Source organism: Hevea brasiliensis, chromosome 8 (assembly GCF_030052815.1).
Source record: "Hevea brasiliensis isolate MT/VB/25A 57/8 chromosome 8, ASM3005281v1, whole genome shotgun sequence".
NCBI lineage: Eukaryota > Viridiplantae > Streptophyta > Magnoliopsida > Malpighiales > Euphorbiaceae > Hevea > Hevea brasiliensis.
This window is the reverse complement of record NC_079500.1, coordinates 78,445,483-78,457,606: the sequence shown is the minus strand read 5'-3', so window position 1 is coordinate 78,457,606 and position 12,124 is coordinate 78,445,483.

Sequence of the window (12,124 nt, the reverse complement as noted above, 5' to 3'; positions counted from 1 at the left end):
TGCATCTTCTTCTGTTGGAAAGTCCAACAAGAAGAAAGGCAATAAGAAAAGGAAACCCCAGATTCCTGGTCTTTCTAAAAAAATAGCTAAATAGAAAGGGAAGACTAAAGCTTATGGAGGCAATGGAAAGTGTTTCCACTGCCTGAAGGATGGGCACTGGCAAAGGAACTGCCCAGAGTATCTTGCTTCTCTGAAGGACAAGAAGGATAGACCTTCAGAAGGTATGTCCATATCTTGTTATTTAGATTCTGATGATACTCATAGTTCATCTACAGCTTGGGTTTTAGATACTGGTGCCAGTTCTCACATTTCTAATGATATGCAGGAACTAGCAAATAGTAGCAGCTTGCGTTCTCAAGATGTTAGAGTCCGAATTGGCAATGGCTCAACTATTGAAGCCTTAACCATAGTATCTAAATCTTTTTACATGTTTGGACATATTTTGTGTTTGGATAATATTTTATATGTACCTGATGCTTTTAAGAACATTATTTCTATATCTAGTTTGACTAGAAATGGCTATGAATTTCAATTCACAGATGATGTTTGCAATAGTTATTTTGAAAATAAATATGTTGCTTCGGTTTAAATGAATGAAGGTCTTTATTATTTAGATAATAATAACAAACACAAAATGAATGCAAGTGATCTAAATGAATGCAATGCCATAGTGAAAACCAACTCAAGTTCAAAATATATTTGGCACTTAAGGTTATGTCATGTTGTAGAAGATAGGATTGCAAAATTGGAGAAAAAAGGGATTCTATCCTCATTGGGCTCTGAGCCTACTCCAACTTGTGAATCTTGCCTTTAGGGCCAAATGACTAGATTACCCTTTGTTGGACAAGGACTAAGGGCTGAAAATATTTTGGAGTTAATACATAGTGATGTATGTGGTCCATTTAAGAAAATGGCTAGAGGCAGTTTTCATTACTTTATTACCTTTACTGATGATAAATCAAGGTTTGGGTATTTGTATTTGATGAAATACAAACATGAATCTTTTGAAAAATTCAAAGAATTTAAATCTAAAGTAGAAAATCAAACCGGAAAGAGTATTAAAGCTCTTCGATTAGATCGTGGAGGTGAATATTTGAGTACAGAATTTGATGAATACTTGAGAAAGCACGGCATTATTTCCTAGCTGACTCCTCTAGGAACGCCACAGCTGAATGATGTATCTGAAAGGAGAAATCGTACCCTATTGGATGTGGTACGTAGTATGATGAGGTATACTGATATGCCAATCTCTTTTTGGGGATTTGCATTAGAATCAGCTTTGTATATTCTGAATAGGATTCCATCAAAATCAGTTTCTTTCACACCTTATGAGATATGGCATGGAAGAAAACCAAGTCTTAAGCATGTTAAGATTTGGGGTTGTCCAGCTTATGTCAAAAAGCTGAACACTGATAAATTGGAAACCAGATCAGAAAAGGGTCGATTTGTTGGATATCTAAAAAATAGTTTTAGATATTATTTTTATTTGCCTACTTCACAAAAGGTTGTGATAAGTAGAGATGCCACATTTCTTGAACAACAGTTTGTTCAAAAAGAAGTCAAAGGAAGGCAAATAGAGTTAGAATTAGAGAATTCTGACCAATCAACAGATCAGATGGATATAGATCCATCTAGTCCACCTACACCCATTGATGAAACATCTACAGCTATTCCTCGTAAAAGAACCAGGGTATCTTACCCACCAATGAGATATAGTTTTCTTCATGAAGAAGAACAAGAGTTCTTTACTCATGAAGAAGTAGATCATGGAGATGATCCACTTACCTATGAAGAAGCTATATCAGATATAGATTCTTCAAAATGGATTGATGCTATGAAATATGAAATTGATTCCATGTATAAGAATCAAGTTTGGGATCTTGTTGACCCACCTGAAGGTATTATACCTATAGGGAACAAATGGATTTTCAAGAAGAAAATTGGTTATGATGGAAAGGTAGGGACCTATAAGGCAAGGCTAGTAGCGAAAGGGTTTCGCTAAAGGCAAGGAATCAACTATGAGGAGAGTTTTTCGTCTGTTGCCATGCTTAAATCAATTAGGATTCTATTAGCAATAGCTGCATACTATGATTATGAGATTTAGCAGATGGATGTCAAAACAACTTTCTCAATGGATACATTGAAGAAAACATTTTCATGGAACAACCTAGGGGTTTTGAATCCCAAGATGGTTCCAAGGTATGCAAGCTAAAGCGATCCATTTATGGGTTGAAGCAAGCTTCGAGGAGTTGGAACATCCGTTTTGATGAAGCCATTAAATCCTTTGGTTTTATAAAAAATGAAGATGAGCCATGTGTATATAAGAAGGTTAGTAACAGTGCTATCACTTTCCTTGTCTTATATTTGGATGACATACTATTGATAGGGAATGACACAGGTATGTTGACAACTATAAAGGTATGGTTGTCAAATACATTCTCCAAGAAAGACTTAGGGGAGGCAACCTATATTCTTGGGATTCGCATCTATAGAGATAGAGCGAAAAGAATAATTGGTTTATCCCAAAGTCTATACTTGGAAAAGGTGTTAAAGAGGTTTAACATGCTTGATTCCAAGAGAGGATTGTTACCAGTGAGACATGGTATCCATCTTTCTAAAGTGATGTCTCCAAAGACACTTGAAGAAAGAGATAAGATGGCCAGGATTCCATATGCTTCGGCTATTGGAAGTTTAATGTATGCAATGTTGTATACTAGGCCGGATATCGCATATGCTGTTAGTTTGACTAGCAGGTATCAATCCATTCCAGGTTTGGAACACTGGATAGCTATCAAGAATATCCTTAAGTACTTGAGAAGAACTAAGGATTTATTCTTGATCTATGGAGGTGGAAACTTGCAATTGGATGGTTATACTGATTCTGATTTCCAATCAGATATCGATGATAGAAATTCTACCTCTGGATATGTGTTCATTTTTAATAAAGGTGCAGTCAGTTGGAAGAGTTCCAAACAAAGCACGACTACAGATTCCACTATCGAGGCTGAGTATATTGCTGCATCAGATGCTACAAAGGAAGCTGTTTGGATAAAGAAGTTCGTGACAGAACTTATAGTAGTTCCTTCCATTGAGTCAATAGTTCCACTACACTGTGACAACAATGGAGCAGTCATACAGGCTAAGGAGCCAAGGTCTCACCAAAAATCCAAACACATAGAAAGGCACTACCACATTATCAGAGAAATAGTTGGGCAAGGCAATGTAGCCTTGCAGAAAATAGGATCACCTGAAGATCCAGCTGATCCATTCACTAAGCCTATGTCACAGACTCAGCTAGACAGTCATCTTGAGAAGATGGGTCTAAGATATTGTAATGAATGGCTCAAGTGCTAGTGGGAGATTGTTATAGTATGCCCTAGAGCACATCATTTAGTATGTATCTTATACATATTTTTATTAATAAAAGGCATTTTCACTTTTCCGTTTACATAATATTTTTATATGTAATAGAAAAGGTCCATTGATATTTTGTTAGAAATTCTATTCTTGAGTTGTTAAGAATATGAGTGACAGTATTTCTATTAAAAAGTATCATAAATAGGTTCACAATCGAGGATACTTCATAATAAGGGCATGACTTATCCAGAAAGATTGTATTCATGTTTGTTACCAAGTTATTTATATGAGATATAAATAAGATGGAATGGTGAGTCTCATGCCATATAGCAAACATGATAGGCACTTATAAATGATAAGTAGGCCGAACCAGTGACACTTATGCCAAGCACATGGAGTTTACTCTTGTCAAGGTTTTGTCATAAATCATATCAGTGCATATAATCTTCAAACCTGAGATAGCACAGTTATCTTGTATATAGGTAGTTTGAGTTTGATACTGCTTTCATACTTGTACTGTGTATGTGTATATGGGCATGTGTTGGCTCCTACTAGTTATATATGGAGGTAGGTGTTGATCAAGATGGAATCTGTTCCTCTAAGTAAATAGAGATAAAATCCTATGTTCATTTAATTGTTCTAGATGTTTCAAGTTCCTGGCCAGGACAGATAGATTTATTCAGAAAAGAGTTTCTGAAGAGAAAATCTTTTTAATCAAGAACTAGAATTAAAAGAGAACATAATATTCATAGCAAATGGAGTTTGACATAAACCATGACTCCAGCTTGAGTTGGGATTTTGTAACAGAGAGATTCCAGTGCATGGTAACATATGATTATAGGTTCATTTAAGGTAAACCTTATTACTAATTGGGTGGCCATGGCATGCTATGCTAGGTGTTAACCATGGTCTATGAGGTGCATAAAATGATTTAGAGAAATCATTTATGGTAAGAAAGAGTTCTGATGATATTAAGAGTTGATATCATATCTCATTGCCAATTAGTGATGAGCCTAGTAAGTCACACACATACACAAGTTATCACCTAATTAAATATGATTTAATTAATTAATTAAAGAGTTTAATTGATTAATTAAATAGGTTTGGTTTGCAATTAGATTGCAAAGTCCCTAGCATGACTTGAAACCAAATCTAGATTATTGGATGTATAGTATAAGTTAAATTTATATTTAAAGTGTTTAAATATGAATTTAATTAATGAGAAATTAATTAATAGAGATTAATTAATTAATTTATATTTGATATAAATTGATTAGAAGAAGAGAAATAATTATTTTGGGTTAAGAACTCAAAATTAAGACACAGGGGCATTTTGATCATTTCACAAGGTGACATGTGGCACCATGAGATGGTGACATATGGCATTACACATAAGCTTTCCAAATGTCTTTTAATCATGTAAGATGATTAAAATTAAGATTAAATATAGGTTTGACACTTGGCACAATGTGATTGGGTCAATTAAACCTAGAACCAATCAGAGGGTGACATGTGGCAAGGGTTTAATGTGTTAACCAAGCTATATAAGTGTTGTTATGAAGAGAAAAAATACAACCAGCAGCTACTCCTCCTTTGTCACACCATTTTGAGGCTCTCCATCTCTTCTTCTTAATCTCTCATCAATTCAAAGAGATTAGCCATCAATCTCTTGAATTAAAAATACTAGAAATCGTTTATAGTGTCTTGTTTACATCTTTAATCTCTTAAAAGGCAGAACTTGATTTTCTAAATAATAGAAAAAGCTTTAGAAGCTGTTCAAGGGCTACCATAAGTGTTCTTGGTGTGCACAAGCTAGAGGGACAACATCTGGTGTCCTGAAGACGAATCTCAAAGGCACAAATACACTGCAGTGCATCAAGATGTTAGTGTGTTTGTTCTTGATTTAATCTAGGGTTCTAAAATTAATCTAATTAATTTTAAAATCTTAAATAGAAAATACAGATCCAAAAATATATTAAAAGAGTTTTAATATGTTGTTTATCATTGAAATTAAATAGATAAAAATAAATCTTGCATGATGCATGTGACCCTAGGTAAAAATTTTTGAATTCAATGGTATAAACTTGTGTTTTTCATGCTTCCGTTCCTACACGGCAGCCATGAATATATGTTGTAGTTGAATTTTTCTTACCTCTAATGGATGGAAACTAAGGTTGAATAACTTAAATGGAGGAAGTAGTAAGTTAAAATCTAAGTATGTGCATGTAGTGCTTGAATTAAGGGTGTGTAATGGAACCTTAATGCTTTGGGCAAACTGCCATGTTTGGTAGCCTATTAAACCATGAATTTGTGTGTGAACATGTAGTTATTAATGAAATATGCTAATGTTAAATTGTGGGCAACAAGTGTAAGTGATATTGAAGTATGATTATGTTGAAGTGTATGTGTAATATTGACATTGAGATATGTTGAATTTTGGTGGAAGTGAATGTTGAACTTAATGGTGAATTTTGTGCATTGAGCACTTGAATATTCTGCCCAAAATTGTTGCTGGAATTGTGTACAATATATATATGGAAGTGTTATTGATTGAATATCGAAGTAATGAGGAGGAGAAGGAAAATCAAATTGGAAGTGTATGTGCTTTGTGCAGGTTGCGTATTGAAGGCTGTACCTAAATTAGGCCATAAGTGCCAAACTGTGAACCCAATTGGTATGAGGCCAATGGAGGGAGAAACTAGACACCAAATAGGCCAACTTTCATGTAGAAATATTGCCAAAATTCTGCCTAGAAACTGACCTTAAAAATGACCAAATCCGGAATAGCAACCTTGCAACCCAGATTTTTGACCATATGAACAGTAGTCCTTGGGATGACCATAACTCACTCAAAATAGGTCCAATTGACCTGAAATTTTTACCATGGTTAGTTTATACATAGATATACAATTCTTATGAAGACACCAAAGCCTAGAAATGGCTAAAACCAAGTCAAATGGCTTGCATAAATTCGGGTACAAAAACTGTCAAACCAAAAGTGACCTAAAATTGACCAAATTTTGCACTAAAGGTGCAATCTGTCCAGCTTTAGTAAATTGACCATATCTTGGTCTATACAACTCAGAATGACCTAAAATTTTACCCCGCGTGTAATAAGACATAGAACTACAATTTTTCTTCTTTGAGCAGAAGCTAAAAACCAACAGAAATAGGACTTTAAGCTAGACCAATCTAGCACACAAAAATTAAGAATTTGACATTTTACATACAATGATGCTTGAAGCATTTTAGCAATGAATGCCAATTGTAAAAATGGTAAATTGCACTATATTGGCAACATATTGAGATATAAATTGTGACATATTGATGCTAGAAACAACTTATCTATATTACCTAAAAAGGTCAACATATGCATTGACTTGTGAATTATATAATAGTTAGTAAACTCCAAAAATTGAAGAATTAAATAATTAATTTATAATGTGCCCTAGTTTGCCTAGTTGACTAGTATAGATAGGTTGGCATGCCAATAGGATTCTGATAGCTGTTCTGTAAATGGCTTCATGCCATACTGTGTTTTTACGACTTATTATGCCACACTGTGACTTTAATAGCCTACGGCTATACATATTGTGTATTTATTCTTGGCTTATCGCCAGATTGACTATATGGCTTCTTAGCCACACTATTTACACACTGAGAGACACTTTGTGACCGATGGTGTGACGGCCCGAGGTACTAGGTACCCAGTGCCAGTATATCCGTTTATCCAGTCTGGTCAGTATATAGGCTACACGGGCAGTAATTCAAGTATTATTAAATTCAAATAGCTAAATCCAGTCTACTGACATACAGCACCACCAAAAATTCGTAAACACTTTATTTACTTTATTTTAGTGTTTATTTCTTTATATTTGGCACCACTAAGCAAAATTGCTTAGCGCGTTGCTTTTGTAACGCGTAGGTATTGGAGACACAACTGGAGAGCCCAGCAGACCTATGACTGGGTGAGACATCAGATCTGCACAAGAGTCCAGAGTCATTTGCACTACATTGCATACATGGTAGGACTTAAGATATCTTGTATTTTGTACTTTTGTTGTATTTTTGAAATTCGGCCTTGTATTTTGTAATATTATGAAAGCCCTAAAGTTTGTAATATCTTATACATATTAAATAACATGGAGATTTTTTGGATATATATAAATTATTATGGACTATATTATGGAACTGTTTAATGACTGTAAAAGTCTATTGACTTTACTGAGAAATAGAGACTGTGAAATATTTTAGATTTTGATATTATCATATTAAACTATTTTCAACAGGTTTGGAAGGACAGTTTGTCCAAAATATAGACGGCACCTTGCCAAATTTTTATTACTAATCTTGAAATACTGATTTTATCAAAGTATGAAAATAGTATCAGCATGATATGAATATTACATAAAAGACTTCTTAAAATCAAATTGAGTTCAGGAAATGAAATAATCACAGACTAGGTATTCCAGCATGCCGTGTAGTATGCCTTGCTCGGCTATTCTGTAAACGGGTGAGGGGTGTTACATTTCAAATTTTTAGTTTTGGTGTTCAGTTTTGCACTGTTGCATTGGTCATATTGCTGTGATAATTTGGCTAAGTTTTCTTCATAGAAGTTGTTCCTTATTGTCTTAACTTTATTTTCTTTTTGCAACCCTAGTTATGGCCATTTGAACATGGCTGACCGGATTTGGTGTTACCCAGAATTCTGGGCAATTTCCTAGATTATGGAAGTTTTTATACATTGATTGTAGGTGGTTTTTCAAAAAGGTTATGGTCAAAATTTGGGTTTGTTTTCTTCATGAAAGTTGTAAGGCTATGTTTCAGCTTTCCATTGGTATAAAATTCAGTTCATTTGGACCTTCCTAGGCCAAGTTATGGTCATTTACGTAACTACTGTTCGTTTCTAACTTTATTAACACATAATTATCCACAATTTCAAATTTTTAAATATTAGGTTTATTGCATCATGCTTATGTCATGCATGATGCAAATAAACTTTTTCTTTTCTTTCTTTTTCTTTTTCATTTATTTTTCCATTAGTTCTTTAATTTAATTCTTGGTCTCAAAATTTTCTTTTCTCCAATTTTATGTGACAGTTAGGTCAGGTGTTAGCTCTAGGGGTGAATTGACCAAATTGCCCTTCGCCGATTCGATCCAGTTTGCAAGTTATTTGATATTTCTTCCGGATCTCTAACCTAATTATTTGACCTGCTTCACAACTCTTTTTCATGATTTTCTCTTTTCCACTGTGTTCGCAATAGTCCTAAGGACCACAGCGTCACATTTTACAGTTCAAAATTTGAGTTTAGACTGACCTCACAGTCATTCCCGAGAAGGTCACCCATCACGGTGACTCCCAGCTCATTTAACTTCTTGTGTTCTATTTTTCTTATTTATACTTAACTAGTTGGAAATTACTAATTATTTTTGTTCAGGGCTTATCTAGGTGTCTTAGATGTGGTTCTAATCTGCTTACTTGTCCGGACCGACACCTGTCACCGGAACAACAAAATGTACCAGGCTAGGCAAATAGGGGTGTTACAATCCCCCCCCCCCCCCCTTAAAATAAATTTCGTCTCATAATTTTACCTGGTATCAATCTCTGAACAGTTGTGGATGCTGTTTCCTCATGTCCTTCTCTCGTTCCCAAGAAGCCTCCTGGCCCGAATGATGGTTCCACAACACTTTTACTAACGGTATCTGTGTTAGTAGTATGCCCTAGAGCATATCATTTAGTATGTATCTTGTACATGTTTTTATTAATAAAAGGCATTTCCACTTTTCCATTTACATAATATATTTGTATGTAATAGAAAAGGTCCATTGATATTTTGTTAAAATTCTATTCTTAAGTTGTTAAGAATATGAGTTACAGTATTTCTAGTACAAAGTATCATAAATAGGTTCACAATTGAGGATACGTTATAATAAGGACATGACTTATCCAGAAAGATTGTATTCATGTTTGTTCCCAAGTTATTTATATGAGATATAAATAAGATAGAATGGTGAGTCTTATGCCATATGACAAACATGATAGGCACTTATAAATGATAAGTAGGCCGAACTAGTGACACTTATGACAAGCACATGGAGTTTACTCTTGTCAATGCATTGTCATAAATTATATCAGTGCATATAATCTTTAGACCTGAGATAGCACAGTTATCTTGTATATAGGTGGTTTGAGTTTGATACTGCTTTCATACTTATACTGTGCATGGGTATATGGGCATGTGTTGGCTCCTACTAGTTATATATGGAGGTAGGTTTTGATCAAGATGAAATCTGTTCCTCTAAGTAAATAGAGATAAAATCCTATGTTCATTTAATTGTTCTTTATGTTTCAAGTTCCTAGCCAGGAAAAATAGATTTATTCAGAAAGAGTTTCTGATGAGAAAATCTTTTAATCAAGAACTGGAATTAAAAGAGAACATAATATTCATAGTAAATGGAGTTTGACATAAACCATGACTCCAACTTGAGTTGGGATTTTGTAACAGAGAGATTCTAGTGCATGGTAACATATGATTATAGGTTCATTTAAGGTAAATCTTATTACTGATTGGGTCGCCATGGCATACTATGCTAGGTGTTAACCATGGTCTATGAGGTGTATAAAATGATTTAGAGAAATAATTTATGGTAAGAAAGAGTTCTGATGATATTAAGAGTTGATATCATGTCTCATTGCCAATTAGTGATAAGCCTAGTAAGTCACACACATACACAAGTTATCACCTAATTAAAGAGTTTAATTGATTAATTAAATAGGTTTGGTTGCAATTAAATTATAAAGTCCCTAGCATGACTTGAAACCAAATCTAGATTATTAGATGTATATGCGTAAGTTAAATTTATATTTAAAGTGTTTAAATATGAATTTAATTAATGAGAAATTAATTAATAAAGATTAATTAATTTATTTATATTTGATATAAATTGATTAGAAGAAGAGAAATAATTATTTTGGGTTGAGAACTCAAAATTAAGACACAGGGGCATTTTGGTCATTTTACAGGGTGACATGTGGCACCATGAGATGGTGACACATGGCTTTACACATAAGCTTGCTAAATGTCTTTTAATCATGTAATATTATTAAAATTAAGATTAAATATAGGTTTGACACTTGGCACATAGTGATTGGATCAATTAAACCTAGAACCAATCAAAGGGTGACATGTGGCAAGGGTTTTATGTGTTGACCTATGTATATAAATGTTGTTATGAAAAGAAAACAACACAACAAGTAGCTGATACCCTTGGTGCCGCCACCCAAGAGACTCTCCCTTCTCTTCATCTTCTTCTCTCATCTATTCCAAGAGATTAGCAAATAATCTCTTGAATTAAAAATACTAGAAATTGTTTCTAGTGTCCTGTTTACATCTTTAAACTCTTAAAAGGCAAAACTTGATTTTCTAATTAATAGAAAAAGCTTTAGAAGCTGTTCAAGGGCTGCCATAGGTGTTCTTGGTGTGGACAAGCTAGAGGGACAACATCTGGTGTTCTGAAGATGCATCCGAAAGGCACAAATACACTGCAGTGCATCAAGAGGTTAGTGTATTTATTCTTGATCTAATCTAGGGTTCTAAAATTAATCTGATTAATTTTAAAATCTTAAATGGCAAATACAGATGCAAAAAGATATTAAAAGTGTTTTAATATATTGTTTATCATTGAAATCAAATAGATAAAAATAAATCTTGCATGATGCATGTGACCCTAGGTGAAAATTTTTGAATTCAATGGTATAAACTTGTGTTTTTCATGCTTCCGCTCCTTCAATTGGTGTCAGAGCCACTATATTTGCCATTTAGATTGTTTATTATATAATTTAATTGTGTGTTTTGATCATGAGATGATTTATCCATTGCTGGTTGCAATAGATGTGTGGCGGCATGCTTGAAAAACACCAACTCGGTGCGCATGGTTTAGCTTCATGGGTGGTGCAAAGGTTTGGCTTTTTAATTATGCAATTGTTGTATGATCTAAAGCCTATCCTATGACTAATTAAAGTGTTTAATTAGTAGTTTTAATCACACAGTTAAATTTTGATTCAAATCAGAATTTTAAAAGTTGTTTGAATGTGATTCAAATCTGAATTTTAAAGTTGTTTGAATCATATTCAAATCTGAATTTTTAAAATTGTTTGAATAATATTTAGATCTGAATTTTTAAAAAATTGTTTGAATGTGATTAAAATCTGATTTTTTAAAACTTGTTTGAATGTGATTCAATTCTGAATTTTTAAGGTTGTTCGAATGAGATTCAAATCTGAATTTTTAAATTTGTTTGAATGAGATTCAAATCTGAATTTTTAAATTTATTTGAATCATATTCAAATCTGGATTTTTAAGTTGAATATGAGATATTCAATTTAATTTAATTATGTATGTTTTATTTAATTGTTAAATAGTGATATGCATGATGGATGATCATGGACTATAAAAGACCAATGTGATTGGATTTATTTCTTTTACGTTTCTTTGGGATTGTAAATTAGTTAATTTATTTTAATTTATTTTGGGCATGTAATATTAAGTTTGTAATAATTTTTGGGTTGTAATTTCATTTATTTCAGTTCTTGTAAATTCGCCTAGGTATGCCAAGGATTACTATATAATTGGATTGCAAGAAGTTCAAGGAGGTCAAGAGCATTGGTGGGACCAGTGGGAGGAATTCAAGATCAAGTATTGATTATGTACTCCTTCAGCAACTCTTGTAAAATGAATGAATGAAATGCACCTAGGAATGCCCTGAT